The 19,348-nt window shown below is 39.7% G+C and overlaps 1 pseudogene; it reads left to right on the top strand.

The window, feature by feature from the left end:
- Positions 1 to 811: 811 nt before the first annotated feature.
- LOC108717490 lies at positions 812 to 19,085 on the top strand (annotated as a pseudogene).
- Positions 19,086 to 19,348: the final 263 nt, after the last annotated feature.

Consider the following 19,348-nt stretch of genomic DNA (forward strand, 5'->3'; position numbering starts at 1 on the left):
TGTCCCACTGAGACACATTCAGTTAGATTGAGAAGGAAAAACAGCAGCCTGCCAGAAAGCATTTCTCTCCTAAAGTGCAGGCACAAGTCACATGACTGGGGGCAGCTGGGAAATTGACAAAATGTCTAGCCCCATGTCAGATTTTAAAATTGAATATAAAAAAATCTGTTTGCTCTTTTGAGAAATGGATTTCAGTGCAGAATTCTGCTGGAGCAGCACCATTAACTGATTCATTTTGAAAAAAACTTTTTTTCTCATGACAGTATCCCTTTAAAGTAATGAAAATATCATGTACTGTTGCTCTACACTGGTAAATCTGATCTGTTTGCTTCAGAAACACTACTATAGTTCATATAAACAAGCTGCTGTGGAGCAATGGCAGAAATTGCAAAACAACTATATGGCACAGGTTAAGTAATGGATAACAGATAACACCATTTGACAGACATAGATTATTTGCTATCTGATGTGTAACCTGAGCCTTTTCTCCTTTGAATGACTGCCCCCATTTCTATACAGCAGCTTATTTATATAAACAATAGTAGTGTTTCTGAAGCAAACACATCAGTTTTCAGTTTTACCAGTGCAGGGCAACACTGCATTATATTTTCATTACTTTAAAACACTTTTATTTTTTGACGTTACTGTTCCTTTAAAATAAAAATTCAGGAATCAGATTGAAAACATTTTCATTTCATAATGTCATATTGTTACAGTAATTACACTGGACACTTTATTTTAAAGTTTTTTTAAAGACCCTTTCGATTGTGATTTTTTTTTTGTGAGTAGCTAAAAACCTTTGTGGGTTCTGAAACGTATATGAAATAAACACAAGTGTGTGTGTGTATAATATACTGCTTGCTTATTTCTGTTGAGGGTATTTATTACACTGCCTCATTAAGGTGGCACTGGCACGGGGAAGTTTCTTTTTATAATGATCAAATTATTTCCCTGCTCGCTGCTTTTTTTTGTAAATAGCTGAAAACAACAGGGTTAATAACATACAAGCCAGTTGTGCATGAGTAAGGTGTCTTTTACGGAATTAAGTGCCTGTAAATGAAATAAATGCGCAGAACGGACTGGAAAACTTGTTAATTCCCTTTCCTGTTTATACATTCTTTGTTTGCAGGATTCAGTGACCTGCCTCATTATGAAGAAAGATCTGTTATTCTGGGGGACTATAATTAGCCTGGGCTTTCTGATATTGCTTGGATCTGGATATTGTCAGCACATCACAGATGAGACATGTTCAGTGCAGATACTCGTCCCTGGCCTGAAAGGTAAGATATTCCTGCTCCTCTATTGCTTTTAATCCCATTGCGATTTTTACTGTTCCAATTAGCCATCCGCAGTTATTACTGGGATATTGTGGAGCAAATGGCAAAGCTTTAACTACTTTATCAGCATCAGACATTTCATGCAGAACTAAAATAAGACACTCTACATAGTGTATGCTTAAATGACTTAAAGAGGTACAGACACCAGAAATTAAAACCTTTTTTACATCTAACATAACATTGTCTTTTCATGCTATTTTAATTTGGCCATAAAAGTATTTACCAGATGCATTTACATTACCATCTGATCCCCCCTGTACCTCTATGAGGGGGCTGCCATATTTGTGCAGCAGGAGTCCGTTAGCATTAGAAACTCTAACTGACAGACTGAGAAGGGACAGTCAGGTTGGTATATCAGGTTTAGGAACTTCAAAATTACTTACAAAACAGCCCTATCAGCGAAAAACGATCAACATGACCTATATGTAATTTTTAATGTACATTGATATTTTAAAAAAGTAGTTTTTTTTTGGTGTCAGTATCACTTTAAGACCTTTGTCGCTGTGGGGGTGGGGGAGTGTGCTGGCATCCCATACTTCCCCATTCAAAAGTTCTCTTTTAATTATTATTATTATACAGAATTACATTGTGCACTGTATTTTCTGCTAACATACTTGTTTTTTCTATAAATATGTAAATGAATACAGATATGGGATCTTTTATCCAGAATGCTTGGGGCCTGGGATTTTCTGGATAATGGATCATTCCATAATTTGGATCTTCATACCTTAAGTCTACTAGAAAATCATGTAAACATTAAATAAACCCAATAGGCTGATTTTGCTTCCAATAAGGATTAATTATATCTTAGTTATACTCGAGAAGCCGACCCGAGTATAAGCCGAGGTACCTAATTTTACCTAAGAAAACTGGGAAAACATATTGACTCGAGTATAAGCCTAGACACAACTACAGCCCTGTCTCCCAGCAGCGCACATTCCGCCAAAGCGACCCCCCAGCGATCAACCGGACTTCTTTGCAAAGTTGATGGTGACAGAGAATTGCCAAACGGATTACTGTGTGCATTGTCCCACTGTCCCACTACCATGTGCAGAGGGTGCTGTGTGATATTGCCATAGATGTTAATCCTTCATATAACCAACAGAGGGCGCTGTGTGATATTGCAATCACTGTTAATCCTTCATATAACCAACAGAGGGCGCTGTGTGATATTGCAGTCAATGTTATTCTTTAATATAACCAACAGAGGGCACTGTGTGATATTGCAGTCACTGTTATTCTTTCATATAACCAACAGAGGGTGCTGTGTGATATTGCAGTCACTGTTATTCTTTCATATAACCAACAGAGGGTGCTGTGTGATATTGCAGTCACTGTTAATCTTTCATATAACCAACAGAGGGCACACTGTTATTCTTTCATATAACCAACAGGGGGTGCTGTGTGATATTGCAGTCACTGTTATTCTTTCATATAACCAACAGAGGGCGCACTGTTAATCTTTCATATAACCAAAAGAGGGCGTTGTGTGATATTGCAGTCACTGTTATTCTTTCATATAACCAACAGATGGGGCTGTGAGATATTGCAGTCACTGTTATTCTTTCATATAACCAACAGATGGCGCTGTGTGATATTGCAGTCACTGTTAATCTTTCATATAACCAACAGAGGGCACACTGTTATTCTTTCATATAACCAACAGAGGGCGCTGTGTGATATTGCAGTCACTGTTATTCTTTCATATAACCAACAGAGGGCGCACTGTTAATCTTTCATATAACCAACAGAGGGTGCTGTGTGATATTGCAGTCACTGTTATTCTTTCATATAACCAACAGAGGGCGCACTGTTAATCTTTCATATAACCAACAGAGGGCGTTGTGTGATATTGCAGTCACTGTTATTCTTTCATATAACCAACAGAGGGTGCACTGTTATTCTTTCATAAAACCAACAGAGGGCGCTGTGTGATATTGCAGTCTCTCCCCAAGCGAACTGTTGGTATAGGAATGATTAAAAGTGACTGCAATCTCAGCTACTGCCCGCTGACTTGAATATAAGGCGAGGTAGACTTTTTCAGCACATTTTGGATGCTGAAAAACTCGGCTTATACTCGAGTATATACGGTACAAGCTACTGTTTTATTATTACAGAGAAAAAGAAAATCTTTTTTTAAAAATCGGATAAATTGGATATTTGGATAAAATAGAGTCTATAGGAGATGGTTTTCCCGTAGTTTGGGGATTTCTGCATAATGGGTTTCCAGATAACAGATCCCATACCTGTATTATAGTGGATAGCTGAGTTACTGCATGGAAAAACCTGAAGAGGATTGTTTTGGTAACTAATAAATCTCACTGTAGATATTAGTATGAAACTGCCATTTGTGAAAATAAAAACATTTTTTAGCCATAAAAATATTTTGATTAAGTAACTCTTATTTGCAATTTATTTATTATTGCTATTATAGGAGATGCTGGAGAAAAAGGAGAGAAATACTCTCCAGGGAGACCGGGAAAAGTTGGCCCTCCTGGGGAAAAGGGTAATTTCTATAGAGCTTATTTTTTATCCCAAATACGGCTTTATATACAGGTATTGCATACTGTTATATAAATTAAAATAAATTAAAATAAACATCTGTATTAGTGATGGCCATCTCCTTCTCAACTCGACTCCTTATTAATTAAAATAAAATACATATGGGAATTAAAGTGCAAAAATAAAAGTATTGTATTTATGTGAGCATATATATGTGGAGCTGGATATTTATGTGAACTGCAGGGGTGCTTCGCCAATGAGGCGAGTTGAGGCTGCCCCACTAGGTACCAGGGGCAGCAAAAATGCTGCTCCTGGTACTTAAAAGCGAATTTCCAGCGGAGGGGGGGGGGCAGCTGCTGTTCTATATATATAGAACAGTCAATGTAAATGAAGTAACGCCACTCGGGATCCAAATTGCAAAAAGTGTATTTAGAAAAATCACAGTTGTGATTTTTCTAAATACACCTTTTACAATTTAGATCCCGAGTGCTGCTTCTTCATTTACATTGACTGTTCTCTACAAATATTGGGGTGATGCTGAGGCGTTCCTTTGTATATAAAAATATATATAATGGTTTGGGACCTGTTATCCAGAATGCTTGGGACCTGAGGTTTTCCAGATAACAGATCACTCCATAATTTGGATCTTCATACCTGAAATTTGGATTTAAATTTAATTAAATTTGGATTTTTCATTATAATGGAGTCTATGGGAGATGGACATTCCATAATTCGGAGCTTTCTGGATAATGGGTTTTCCAGTTAACGGATCCCATACCTGGGATATATATTATATTGCTTCTATAATTAAGGTACAGGTATGGGACCTGTTATCCAGAATTCTCAGGACCTGGGGCTTTCCGGGTAAGAGATATTTCCGTAATTTAGTTCTTCAAGTCTAGTAGAAAATCATGTAAACATTAAATAAACCCAATAGTCCTTATTTTGGATTAAGTAAAGTAAAGGCACTAATTTATTAAAACAGAGAAAAAGGAAAAAAATTTGGATTATATGGATAAAATGTAGTCTATGGGAGATCGCCATTCCGTAATTCGGAGCTTTCTGGATAACGGGTTTTCCAGATAACGGATCCCATACCTGTATTTAATATAGGAATGCACCGAATCCACTATTTTGGATTCGGCCGAATGTAATGTACAAGATTTCTAACCTACATCTTTACTTAAGCTTTAGTTCTTCTTTAAGTGAAGGTTTTGTGTTCAGCGAACTTGTACAATATCTCATGTAGATAAGCTACATTGCCAGGCTTGGCCAACGGAAGAACAAGAATATAGAATCTGAGCAAGTGTAAAGAGAGACACAAGTCCTTATACCAGGCCAGTGGTTGGAGGCAGGCAGCAATGACAGGACCATGATACAGGCAGAGGGTCTGGACAGGCGGCAAACAAGGAATATCCAGTAAAAAGGCCAAGGTCTGTGCAGGCTGAAGACAGAGTATAGTCCAGTAAACAGGCCAAGGTGAAATACCAGGCGATCCAACAGAGTTCAGGCAAAAGGGAAGCAGGGCCGGGCCAAGACAACAGGGCACCCTGGTCAGCTACCCTGCCCCCCATGTGTGCTTGTGCCTTTTCGAGTGCTCATGCACCATAAGAAGAGAGGGGAGGGAGGAGAGAGCAACGAAGGAGAAGGGCAGGGAAGGGAGGTAGGCGGGAGTGACGGAGGGGAGAGTGATAGAGGTTAGGGCACGAGAGAGGAGCGAGAGCAACAGTGGAGCAAACCTGGACTAGGGGTAGGCAGAAGACCTTTGAACAGGTACCTGCCCAGCGCCCCCACATCGCATCTTCTGTCTACCCCTAGTTCAGGCCCTGAAGGGAAATGGAATGGAGAAGCAACAGAGAACATGGGCAAGAACCAGGAGAAAGAAACACAGGACAATAATAAGAGCAAGCTAGATCAGGCAATAAGGATTCAATGATCAAGCAACTGGTTGTTGCTTGTAATGGGTTTATAAAGACCCTTAGTTGGAATAACTGAAACCACTTAATGAGTTGGGAGGAGGGAGAGACCAGCAGGAAGAGAGTGACCCATGTCCATCAGGACAGTTACCCCATATGTCTGCTGAAAACTCTCAGTGGTTGAGAAGGTTGATGCAGGCATAGTTCAACACGCAGACCAGTGAAAAGCATAATCTTCATGTAAACAGGCATAATTCAAAAGTGTGTTTTAAAGAATTAAACTGAATACAGTATAAAGATGGGGATAAATCTGATAAAGATCACAATGCCATTGAAACAAGACCCCGTGAAGTCAAATTAACAGGAAAAATAATGTTTTTTTCATGACTTTTCCTCAACTAATTGCCCCTTAACCGCAGGTTCAAACTTTTCCGCGTGAAACAATAGACATACACAGTAATAACTGGTTATCATGAGACAGTGGGATGTACCTAAATCTTCACGTTTAGTCTTAGGAAAATGATTTTTGAAACTCTGCAATCTGTAATATTTCTGTATAGGTCTTGGTTCAATGATTTTTCATCCTTGAGTTTTCAGGTAGGGTTAGTCTGCTTTACCTGATAATAATTTGTATTCTATCACCTTTAAATCACCCATAAAATCCTCAACTAGGACTGGATTAGAGTTAGGCTGGAATCACGGGGGCCCCGTACAACAAAAATTCCTGGGCCCCACACATCCCAGCCCAGCCCCCAAGCCCCACCCCAGATCCTGCCCACCACACACCACAGTAAAAAGGCCACACAAACAGTGCTAAAAATGGTAACACCCCCCACACACAAGTTATAAAAAGCCATTGGTGGTCAGGACCCACATAAAAGTTTTTTTAAAAAAAAACATTAGTGGCCATGCCCCCCCCCCTTACAAGTTAAAAAGAAACATTGGTAGTCAGGGGCCCAACAGAATATTTTTAAATAACATTGGTGGCCAGGGGCCTATACAGCATTAAAACAATACATTGGAGGCCAGGGGTTTAATTAAACAAAAAAAAATACATTAGTGTTCAGTGGAAACCTTAGGCTCCTTTTGAGGCTTCGGGTCTTTTCGCGGCTTCTAGACTTCAGCTTCGGCTCCTTTCATGGCTTCAGGTCGTTGGCACTTCGGGTATTTTTGTGGCTTCGGCTCAGTTTGCAGCTTCGGGTCTTCAGTTTTTCGGATCTTCGTCTCTACGGGACTTCGGCGGTTCAGCACTGTCAAGGGGGCTCGGCTAATTTGAAAAGGGAAGCAAGCTGGCCCCTTCTTTGGGCCTGGGCCTTGTACATATGTACCCCCCTGTGTCCCCCTGGTGGCAGCCCTGGCCTAGGATGCAGTTAAAAGGGGGGGATGTAATTCTGATTGGCAGGAAGACCAGTAGGAGAATAATTTTCAGCCATGGGGGTGTAGAGGAGTATCAGCAATAGCAGAGGGGATGGGCTGGTGATGCTCCAGGCCATGTAGTATTGCTTTGACCCAACTCTGAACTCAATCACTTCCTGTTGTAGGTCAAGTTACCTTGAACCTGGATGCTCTGATTCCTGCCCTGTCCTGCTTTTGTCTCAAGTGTTGATACCCTCATTTATAGCCTAGTAGTAAATATACAACGTCACCCTCCCTCAAAATTCATTCCACTCTATATTATCAATTCCTACTTAAATGCTATTTTTGAAAGCTTGTCAGCTTGTAAGAGAAGCCTGTGTTGAAAACTGGTACATATCACTCTCCTTAAAGGATTTCTCTTTTTTATTCTGCTCTGTTATTTTACTATAAAAAAATGTGGTGAAACAGAGGTTACATTATCCATGGAACACGAGCTTTGTAAGAAACAAAGTGCAACAGCTAAATCACTTGTCTAAACATCATCCTTCAAGCCAACACTGTTGGCGTTTTGGGTAATTTAGAACATTTGAGACAAAATGGACTTTAAAAATAAGCCCAGTATGATAACCACCCCAACTACAGCAAACTAAGGAACATGTTTACACTATTTTTACGCTCACGTGTGTGTCAGGAATCACCTGGAACTTTAGACACTGTTTTCCCATGGTACATGATATATGTCTCCTGGCTATTCTACCTCCTCCACCTCCCTCGTTAATAACATGTGTAGGCAATCTACAATTCGGCTCCTATATAAGCCTGATTCTTACAATGCATGTTGCTTGATCATTGAGTTCCTTAGCCTGATCCTGTTGGTTTGCTGTTGTGAATCCTTGCCTGGTCCGTCCCTGTTTGTTTGTGTTCCTGAGTTCCTGAAACCTTGTCCAGTTCCCTGCCTTGCTTTGTCTGGATCTCCTGGTTTGACCTTGGCCTGTTATTTGGATTCCTCTTTGTCTTCAGCCTGCTCCGACCTCAGCCTGTTTATTGGACTTTCCCAGTTTTTTGCCACCTGCCTCTGACCACTGGCCTGGTATAAGGACTTGTGTATCTTGTGATCCCCTACACTTATCCTGCTGTCTTCTTTAATAAAATCACCTTTTGACTTAACAGCATGTTTCCAGCCTATCATCAAGTCAAATATCCACTTTACCCATGATATGCAGCAAATAGGCTCCTACCAGCCAGCCACTCACCTGTGGCTCAACCTGACACCTGTGAAACCTGAACCAAAATAATGTCCTCCCTCTCAGGCCTGAGTAACTGAGTTGGTGGAGAGCAAGACAGAAATCCCAGGCACTTTTGCACCTAAACTATGTTTCTTTGAGCAGTTTTCCCCTTTCATCTAAGACATTGTAACCAGCACATCCATTATTTCCACATATTATTACTAGAGGGTGTATGTGTATAGAGCAAACGATTGCCATATAATGCATTGGGACAACCAAAGCAGATACAAAGCTCTAGCAGATCACAGTTGTGTCTGTCGCTAAACTAGCTGTTCATACTACATATTAGAAGACCCTTCAACCGAGAAAGGACTTGCATCCCCCCTGGAACCCTCCCCTGGAAACCATTCTTTCTGATCCATTTTCTTTGGGAACCGATGGTGGTAATGTGATGTGGAGGGACCCTCTAAAATATATGTGGATGAGACCAGGAAAGTGAGTTTACCCTACTGTACTGAATACTATAGGGTAATTTACAACCCCCGGGGGGCGCAACTAGAAGAGTTACTACTACTTACTACTATTAAGGGGCCACGGTTGGACTAGGGTGTGCAAGACCTACTGGGGATGCTAGCTCTGGGGCCCACACCCCCTGGGGCCCCCTGCCTGCTCACCCACTACCAGCCCCTCCCCACAGCGTGCACCTTATACTTACTTTTGCCTTGATCAGGGGAGGGATAACAGCGGGGAGTGACGGCAGGTAGGGATTGGGTCTGGGTTGGCAGGGTCCACTAGGTTTTTTCCTCTGTCCCACCAGCCCACTCTGACTCTGTAAGGGGAACAAAGCATGTCCCTTAATGTATTAGACAGCACTTTCTCCCCTCAAAATGTTTTCTCTCTGCATGGAGCTCTGGATAGGAAGGCAGTAAGTACAGGTTCCAGATGTGGGCTGCACCATCTTCCACTCCCAAACTTGCATGTGCGAATTATGCAGTACTAGGTCTCTGTACTGTTAAATTGATAGCTATATGCCCAATACCCCAAGCAATGGGTAAAGTGAAAAAAATGCCCAATTGCCTATTTTTGTTTTTTGCACACTCCATTGGGCACTGTGAATGTGCCCTTTATGGGTTAGGTATAAGTACGGGGACTCACACTGTAAGTTTGCCTTAAGAAATATCAATGTTTGCAATCAAAAACTGGAATGCGGTGAGTCCAGTAAGCCTTATTGCTTTATACTTTTCTACTTTTCTACTTTTTCCATCATAAGTTCCTTCCTTTAAATATATATATATCAATGAGTGGAAAAAAGTGTGTCTATTTCATCAAATATTACGCTGCACCACTTTCAAGAGGTTCATATTTATAGAATCTATTACTTGACACGGATTGATTTTATGCATATTGTGTTAAGTAGCTGAAAACACACGTTTCCGATGAGTGATTTAAAAGGAAAAAAATAAGAAAAGGCCTGTTATTCTTAAATGTTATCCGCCAACTGCTGCGAGCAATTTAGCAAAACCATTATATTCTACTTTGTCCTTTTGTACCTGCTGTAAGTATGACCCACAAAACTGTGTTACCTTGATAACTGCTTCATACACTTTTATTGAGCCAATTACCAGTCAGTACAGCTCAGGGTATTTTCTTAAAGACGGAACTATTTATCTGAATGCATTGCTAGAAGCAGCGATAGCAGAGCTGTCATTTATATGGTAATATCCAGTATATTGGCACTTGCTCATGCTCTTGTTTGAAGTAGCAGAATAATAGCAGAATAACAGTATCTCCTGTTTCATGCCAATGGATGTGGGCTGAGAAGGAATTTATATTTGCTATGTATTTTGCCGTATCTCTTGTCTCGTAATACCAACTAACACTGCAGAGAATATTAATGGCCACCAGTGAACTTCACCACGGATTTAGGAGCAAATGTATTAAGGGTCGAATATCGAGGGTTAATTAACCCTCGATATTCGACTGGGGAATTAAAATCCTTCGACTTTGAATATCGAAGTCGAAGGATTTTGCGCAATTCGTTCGATCGACCGATTAAATCCTTCAGATCGAACGATTTGAAGGATTTTAATCCATCGATCAAAGGATTATCCTTCGATCAGAAAAAACTTGGAAAGCCTATGGGGACCTTCCCCATAGGCTAACATTGACTTCGGTAGCTTTTAGGTGGCGAACTAGGGGGTCGAACTTTTTTCTTAAAGAGATAGTACTTCGACTATCGAATGGTTGAATAGTCGAAAGATTTTTAGTTAGAATAGTTCAATTCGAAGTCGTAGTCAAAGGTCAAAGTAGCCAATCCGATGGTCGAAGTAGCCAAAAAAATTCTTTGAAATTCGAAGTATTTTTTATTCTATTCCTTCACTCGAACTTAGTGAATGGGCCCCTGAGTGTGTGCAGCAAGTTTAGACAAATAAAAAGCTTTACTGCTTCACCTTTTGCGGGCTCGCATGGGCAATCGTAGTATAAACTCCAGCAGGGGGATTTTATTGACGGAATAGTTCGTTGGCGATATATTTATTTTTTTGACATCTATTAACAGTGACATTTCATTGATCAAATTAACAAGAAAAGTATTTCCAGCATCTGGATACCCATTGCTTCTTTATGGGCTGTCATGTGTGACATATAGCGAAGGTGCAGAAGGGAATTTTATGGCTTCCATCCATAGACAGAAATACAAATAAGACAAAAGAACAACTCCAAATGCTGAAACAAAGCTTTTATGAAATCATTTTGAGTGGTATATTTGTTCCATGATTAACAATGCTCGATGTATGCTAATGATAAACCAAACTAAAATTTAAAATAGTGTGTAATAAGGGCAGGGGGGCAAGAGACCAAGGTTAGAAAGAAACCCCTCCATGAATGGCATCATGAGCAGCAATCAGCATGGCTTTATGAAGGATAGGTCATGTCAGACGAATTTGATTGCTTTTTATGATGTGGTAAGTAAGATGCTGGATAGTGGGGAGGGCAGTAGATGTGATCTATTTGGATTTTGCCAAAGCGTTTGATACTGTGCCCCACAAGCGACTGCTTTCTAAACTAAGGTCTGTTGGGCATAATGAAGTCGTTTGCACGTGGATAGGAAACTGGCTACAGGATCGGGTACAGAGGGTGGTTGTTAATGGGACATTCTCTACTTGGAGTAAGGTTCTTAGTGGGATCCCTCAGGGCTTGGTATTGGGTCTAATTTTATTTAACTTGTTCATTAATGACTTAGGGGAGGGTGTTGTAAGTAATGTATCATTGTTTGCAGATGATACAAAATTATCCAGCCCAATTAATTCCATCCAGGATGTGGCATCCTTGCAACAGGATCTTGACAAACTGGCAATCTGGGCAGCTAAGTGGCAAATGAGATTCAATGTTGATAAATGTAAAGTCATGCACCTGGGATGTAAAAATATCCACTTATACCCTTAATGGGACTGCACTAGGCAAATCCATTATGGAAAAGGACCTTGGAGTCCTTGTAGATGATAAACTTGGCTGTAGCAAGCAATGCCAGTCAGCAGCATCAAGGGCAAATAAGGTCTTGAGTTGTATTAAAAGGGGCATAGAGTCAAGGGAGGAGGGGGTCATTCTTCCACTGTATAGAGCACTTGTAAGGCCCCATCTAGAATATGCCGTACAGTTTTGGTCTCCATCACTCAAACAGGACACTATTGTATTAGAGAGGGTACAGAGAAGGGCAACTAAGCTGGTAAAGGGAAAATCTCAGCTATGAGGAAAGACTGGCCAAATTGGGGATGTTCACGCTGGAGAAGAGGCGCTTAAGGGGTGATATGATAACTATGTATAAATATATAAGGGGATCATATAATAATCTCTCTAATGCTTTATTTACCAGTAGGTCTTTCCAGCTGACACAAGGTCACCCATTCCGATTAGAAGAAAAGCGGTTCTGCCTAAATATTCGGAAGGGGTTTGTTACAGTGAGAGCTGTGAAGATGTGGAATTGTCTCCCTGAATCAGTGGTACAGGCTGATACATTAGATAGGTATAAGAAGGGGTTGGATGGTGTTTAGCAAGTGAGGGAATACAGGGTTATGGGAGATAGCTCATAGTACAAGTTGATCCAGGGACTAGTCCGATTGCCATTTTGAAGTCAGGAAGGATTTTTTCCCCCTCTGAGGCAAATTGGAGAGGCTTCAGATTGGGGTTTTTGCCTTCCTCTGGATCAAATGACAGTTAGGCAGGTTAAAAAAGTTAAAAGGTTGAACTTGATGGACGTGTGTCTTTTTTCATCCAAACTTACTATGTTACTATGTTACATGCTTTATGTTGTAATGTAGGGTTTAAAGAATATTTTTTTTGTTACCTCTTTCAATAAATTTAAAACTCTTATAACTAACCTGAATCAGGTCAGTGCAACTAGTCCACCCTTAAGCCACTCAGATCACTGGAATATATACAGACCAACCAATCTCTAACTAGAGCATTGCAATGGATTTGGTTCAGTGACACACACTATAGTCACAGAAAAACACGGCAGGATCCTAACAAAAATATTCAAGTTTATGTGAGTACCCATGAAAGCCTGTACCCTAAACTTGTAATGAACCCTCAGAACTAATTGATTTTACCCAGGGATAGAGAATGATTACAGCAGGAATAATATATCCAGACAGCAAAGGGATATTGCAAGGTTTCCCTGCAATTGAAAACTTTGCAAATGTATTGAATTATATTTGAGAATTAAAAGCATCTATAAATATTTTTTTGCAGGAGAAATGGGTGATAAAGGAATAAAAGGAAGCATGGGTCGTCATGGAAAGATTGGTCTTCTAGGTTCGAAAGGTACGGTAGGTTTGTGAGTATATATATATATATATATATATATATATATATATATATATATATATGAAGGTGCAGTGCACAGGAGCAGTTGAGCTATTTGTCTCTTGTTTATTTAGAGTCCTCATCATGTATATCCAGTGTTACCTTTCCTGCTAACCATATCCACTGGACAGACTATTTTCTTCTTTTCCATAAATAGTAAGGCTCTTTAGGTTCTTACCAGCTGAGCCGAAAGAAACTAGATTGAACTGATCCATCTAACATGGACCCATGCTTAGTTACTTAAGGTTATGAATAGTGATGGGCAAATTTGTCCTGCGAATTTTGACACCAGCGTCAATTTGCGGGGCGGCAAAATAGTCGCCGGCGACTAGTCAATAGGTGTACGTTTAAGTGTCACCGGCTTTGGAATTGTCGCCGGTGTCAGAATTGTCGCAGGCATCAAAAAACTTTGACACAGTCAAATTTTAGTGGCAATTTAGTAAATTTATTGGCTGACAACGAAAGACAGAAATTCTCCACGAATTCGTCCATCACTAGTTATGAAGGTACTAATCCAGTACAGCAAATTCATTCTCTCACTTATTCTCCTCTTACCCAGAGCTGTAGTCTCATACAATTAACTCCAGGTATTGCTCTATAATATCCTAAAAGTATATTAGGTATTTAGGTAAACTAATCCCTAAAATATTCAAATCTGCAGCTTGTAATGCAAATAACCCCCCTTTAATTAACAATGTGATACATATATGAAGACTAATGATTAGGAGACTTTACATATAATTATCAGTCCCTGCAATATAACCAAATTACAGTGCAGATGTGTTTTAATACACAAAAAAATACTATTTGTTTAAACTCTTTTCATTTTTTTTTATTAAGGGGAAAAGGGGGATGTTGGTGAGATCGGCCCTCCAGGGCCTAATGGAGAGCCAGGTAATGTTATAATGTTCAATTAATTTTTCCTAATTATGTAGTGTGTCATCTTGTTCGCTGCTTACAGAAGGCCAGGGGGATATGTATTTTCCTAATTTGTTTACTAGAACATTGGAAACTGCCAGCCCCACAAACAAATGCCAAATTACCCGAGGCACTTAATTTCATATTATGTTTATTACACAATTTGTGTGCACAGCTAATGTTTAAATCATCTTTGAGAACTTTAAGGGGCACATTTACTTAGCTTGAGTGAAGGAATAGAATCAAAAATACTTCGAATTTCGAAGTATTTTTTTGGCTACTTCGACCATCGAATTGGCTACTTCGACCTTCGACTACAACTTTGAATCAAACGATTCCAACTAAAAATCGTTCGACTAATCGACCATTCGATAGTCGAACTACTGTCTCTTTAAAAAAAAGTTCGACCACCTACATCGCCACCTAAAATCTACCGAGTATCAATGTTAGCTTATGGGGAAGGTCCCCATATGCTTTCTAGCCAATTTGGGATCGAAGGAAAATCGTTTGATCGATGGATTAAAATCCTTCAAATCGTTCGAAAAATCGCAGGAAATGTGGTAAATCCTTCAACTTCGATATTCGAAGTCGAAGGATTTTACTTCGACCAATAGTTAAATGTGCCCCTTATAGTGTACATATGCTGAATTAATGCTATGCCATGAATTATACATTGCAGAGGTCTGGCATGCCTCTAGGGATCTTGGGGAATGGTTGGGTTTGCCCAGTCAATGATGTTCAATAGGCTGCATAGAAATATCTTGTTTAAAGGAGAACTAAAGCCTAACTAAAGAAGTAGCTAGAAATGTTGTACTTTTTGTTTTGGGCTTCTGTACCAGCCCAAGGCAACCACAGGTCTTTAGGGAAGATCTGTGTCTCCAAAGATGCCCCAGTAGCTCCCCATCTTCTTTTCTGCTGATTCACTGCACATGCTCTGTGCTGCTGTCACTTACTGAGTTTAGGGACCCACTCACAATATACAGTACACATAGGGGGTTATTTAATAAACGCGAAATGCAAAAATCACGAAAAATTCCTGATTTTATTTTATAAAATCTGACTTTTAAAAAATCACAAATTTTTCTTCATTTATTAAACCCTTAGGATGGAAAAGTCAGAATCTGAAAATCCGGCTTCTCAGACCTGTCGAGGTTGCATATAAGTCAATGGAAGAAGTCCCAATGATTTTTTGATGTGCGCTGGGTTTCACGCAATACCCCGAAGTTTTCGGGTGAAAAATCCGACAAAAGAACGTGAAAATCATATGAAAAATCCAAAACAAATGTAAAAATCTGATTTTTTCCTGCAAAGCAAATTTTCAGGAAAATTTAATAATAAATAAGCGTAAAAACTTGAGAAGATTTGATTGAAGTTTGTAACAGAAAATATTGAGATAAATTCGGACTTTGATAAATAACCCCCATAGAATAGAAATGTCACAATATTAGGCTGTTTAGTAATTAATACAGATAATTACTACATGGCAGCACAGAAACCAGTGCAATTAGCTGGATAATTAGTGATGACCCCTAAGCTTAGCTTCTCAACAGCCAATCAGAGCCCACTGAGCATGTGAGTGTCGCAGACACTTTCCAAGATGGTGACCCCCTGTGACAAGTTTGAAGTCCTGGATCATTGCTGCTATTGACAAGCTGAAACTTTAGGCTGGTGTAAAAAGTTCACTATATAAAAGATGGCATTTTTAGCCACATTTATTTTTAGGGTTTAGTTCTCCTTTAACTTCCTTCCTGTGTTAAAGAGATACTGACACCAATGGGTATATTTATCAAAAAGTGAAGTTAAAGATCGCCACAGTCCTCTAGAGTGAAATTCCATCACTCTTCATTCATTTCTATGTGATTTTGAAAGGCGTATTTATCAAAGGATGAACTTTCACTTTCACCCATTGATAAATACTCTTTTAAAAATCCCATAGAAATGAATGGAGAATTACACTCTAGAGGACTGTGGTGATCTCTAACTTCATTCTTTGATAAATATACCCCCAAGAATTAAACCATATTGTCTTCCCATGTTATCTATAATTTTGCCATAAAAGTATTTGCAGATGCTTTTACATTACCCATCGGATCTCTCATGTTCCTCTATGAGGGGGCTGCCATATTTGAGCTTCAGCAGTCTGATAGCATTAGAAACTCTAACTGACAGGCTGAGAAGGGACAGTCAGGTTGGCAAAACAGTCAGGTTTAAAGGAATGAGAATATGATGTAGTGTTGTCCTGCACTGGTAAAACGAATGTGAAACTCTACTATAGTTTATATAAACAAGCTGCTGTAGCTAGGGATGGGTGAATTTTGTCGCTTTGTTTCGTCGCGGAAATGATGCCCATAGACTTGTATGGCGTTGTGCGTCAAAAAAAAAAAGACGAGAGTCAAAAAATTAGACGCCCAAATCAAAACTATTTTGACGCCCATAGACTGTAATGGGTGTCAGCGACATTTTGCGGCGAATTTTTGGCGAAACTAAACGGGTCAGATTCGCCCACCCCTAGCTGAAGCCATGGGGACAGCCATTCAAGCACAGGATACACAGTAGATAACAGATACGTACTACTATAGTTTATATAAACAAGCTGCTGTGTAGCCATGGGGGCAGCCATTCAAGCACAGGATACACAGTAGATAACAGATAAGTACTACTATAGTTTATATAAACAAGCTGCTGTGTAGCCATGGGGGCAGCCATTCAAGCACAGTAGATAACAGATAAGTACTACTATAATTTATATAAACAAGCTGCTGTGTAGCCATGGGGGCAGCCATTCAAGCACAGGATACACAGTAGATAACAGATAAGTACTACTATAGTTTATATAAACAAGCTGCTGTGTAGCCATGGGGGCAGCCATTCAAGCACAGGATACACAGTAGATAACAGATAAGTACTACTATAGTTTATATAAACAAGCTGCTGTGTAGCCATGGGGGCAGCCATTCAAGCACAGGATACACAGTAGATAACAGATAAGTACTACTATAGTTTATATAAACAAGCTGCTGTGTAGCCATGGGGGCAGCCATTCAAGCACAGGATACACAGTAGATAACAGATAAATTCTGAATAATCCCATTGTATACTACAGAGTTTATCTGTTGTCTATCCTGTGCCTTTTTTCCCTTTTTCAGCTTTGAATGGCTGCCCCCATGGCTACACAACAGTTTGTTTATATAAACTATAGTTGTGTTTCTGAATCAAACACTCCAGTTTTACCAGTGCAGAACAAAACTACATTATATTGTCATTCCTTTAAAATACTAATGCTCTTTGCTATTACTGTTCCTTTAATACTTAAGGTAGTTGTACAGATGACACAATGGCTTGTATATAAAAGTCTAAAGGTGTGGGTCTTGTCATAAGAACAAGGAAGGTTGACATAAAGTTAAGAACATGATAACCACTAAAACAAAAGGAATGATCAGATTCCTTATTTAGTGGCCACAATAAGGAATCCAAATTTATGATAAATAAGATAAATAAGTGCTCACAGAAACTGACTGATATCATCCAATGTGGTCTGAATATTTATAGCAAAATGTAAATTATTCTTATTTCATGTAGGAATCCCTTGTGAATGTGGACAGCTAAGAAAGGCTGTTGGAGAAATGGACATCCAAGTTGCTCAGCTGGCTACAGAAGTGAAATTTGTGAAAAATGGTATGTATAATTCTCATACTGTAGACTGTTTGCCCATGTTGGGTTTTCCTGAGAAGCAAAAGTGCATTTAATGGCAGACCGGGGGAGGCAGAAATAACTATGATGACATATGATTCATTGCCCCATGCATGGTACGAGCAAGCAGAGCATTTGCCTTTCAATGTAAAGATGATGGAAAAAACCAAAAAAATTATACTGAGCCTTTCATCCAAAGGCAAGTTTGGAAAGAGTTAATTTATTAAAATGGAGCTCAGGTCTCCATGTCGCCCAAAATGCATTTTCCTTTCCCAGCATTCCATCGTAACTGAGCCTCCTGGTGTCGTTTAAATTTATTGCTGATATGTGAACATTTTGCTACAAATTTCACCATGATGATGAGGGCAGTTGCTGAATCCTGGACAAGTATAATCTATATGAATTCTGTATATCAGGCTGACATTTGAGATTTGCTTGATTTAATGTGCAATAAGATTGTTATAGAAATACGAGTGCTCACTTTTCAGCATTGCCCTCCCCCGCAGTTGTTGCTGGAGTGCGAGAGACGGATACAAAAATCTATCTTCTGGTAAAGGAAGAGAAGAAGTACATTGATGCTCAGAATTACTGCCAGGGACGAGGTGGGACCCTCAGCATGCCAAAGGACGAAGCAACGAATAGCTTGATTGCCTCTTATATTAATCAAGCTGGCCTCTCAAGAGTCTTCATTGGGATCAATGACTTGGAAAGAGAAGGCCACTTTGTGTATTCAGATCGCTCTCCAATGAGGACCTTCAATAAGTGGCACCAGGGAGAACCCAACAATGCATATGAGGAGGAAGACTGTGCTGGATGGTATCATCTGGAGGATGGAATGATGTTTCCTGCCTTATCACTATGTATTTTATTTGTGAGATTGATAAAGAAAAGGTATAACTGTCTCAAATGAAATACATGTACCGATATGTATTAGAGACGACAAAAGTATTGCATAACTGTAATAGGAACACTCAACAACAAACAAGATCCTTAAAGAACCACTAGCACTGTTGGTTGACACAATATGACAGTATAACTGGAATTTTTTATTTATATTTACTGTTAAAGTATCTGTAACCTCTGGCAAGAAGAGGGTTGAACGGGCGTCCCTATGATCTTAACTTTTCAGCATCCGCCGTGAGATAATTCACGTATTTTGCCAATGGGGGAAGGGGAATAGACAGGAGAGAACCTAGAGTTCAGCTTCAATGACAACTCTAAGGGGCAGATGTACCAAAGGTCAAATATCGAGGGTTAATTAACGATTTAATGATTTAACGCTTAAATCCTTCGAAACGAATGATTCGAAGGATTTTAATCCAACGATCGAAGGATTATCCTTCGACCAAAAAAAGATAGCCAAGCCTATGGGGACCTTCCCCATAGGCTAACATGGACTTCGGTAGCTTATAGGTGGCGAACTAGGGGGTCGAAGTTTTTTCTTAAAGAGACAGTACTTCGACTATCGAATGGTCGAATAGTCAAACGATTTTTAGTTCAAATCATTCGATTCAAAGTCGTAGTCGAAGGTCGAAGTAGC

The sequence above is a fragment of the Xenopus laevis genome, chromosome 5S, assembly GCF_017654675.1.
Source record: "Xenopus laevis strain J_2021 chromosome 5S, Xenopus_laevis_v10.1, whole genome shotgun sequence".
Lineage (NCBI taxonomy): Eukaryota > Metazoa > Chordata > Amphibia > Anura > Pipidae > Xenopus > Xenopus laevis.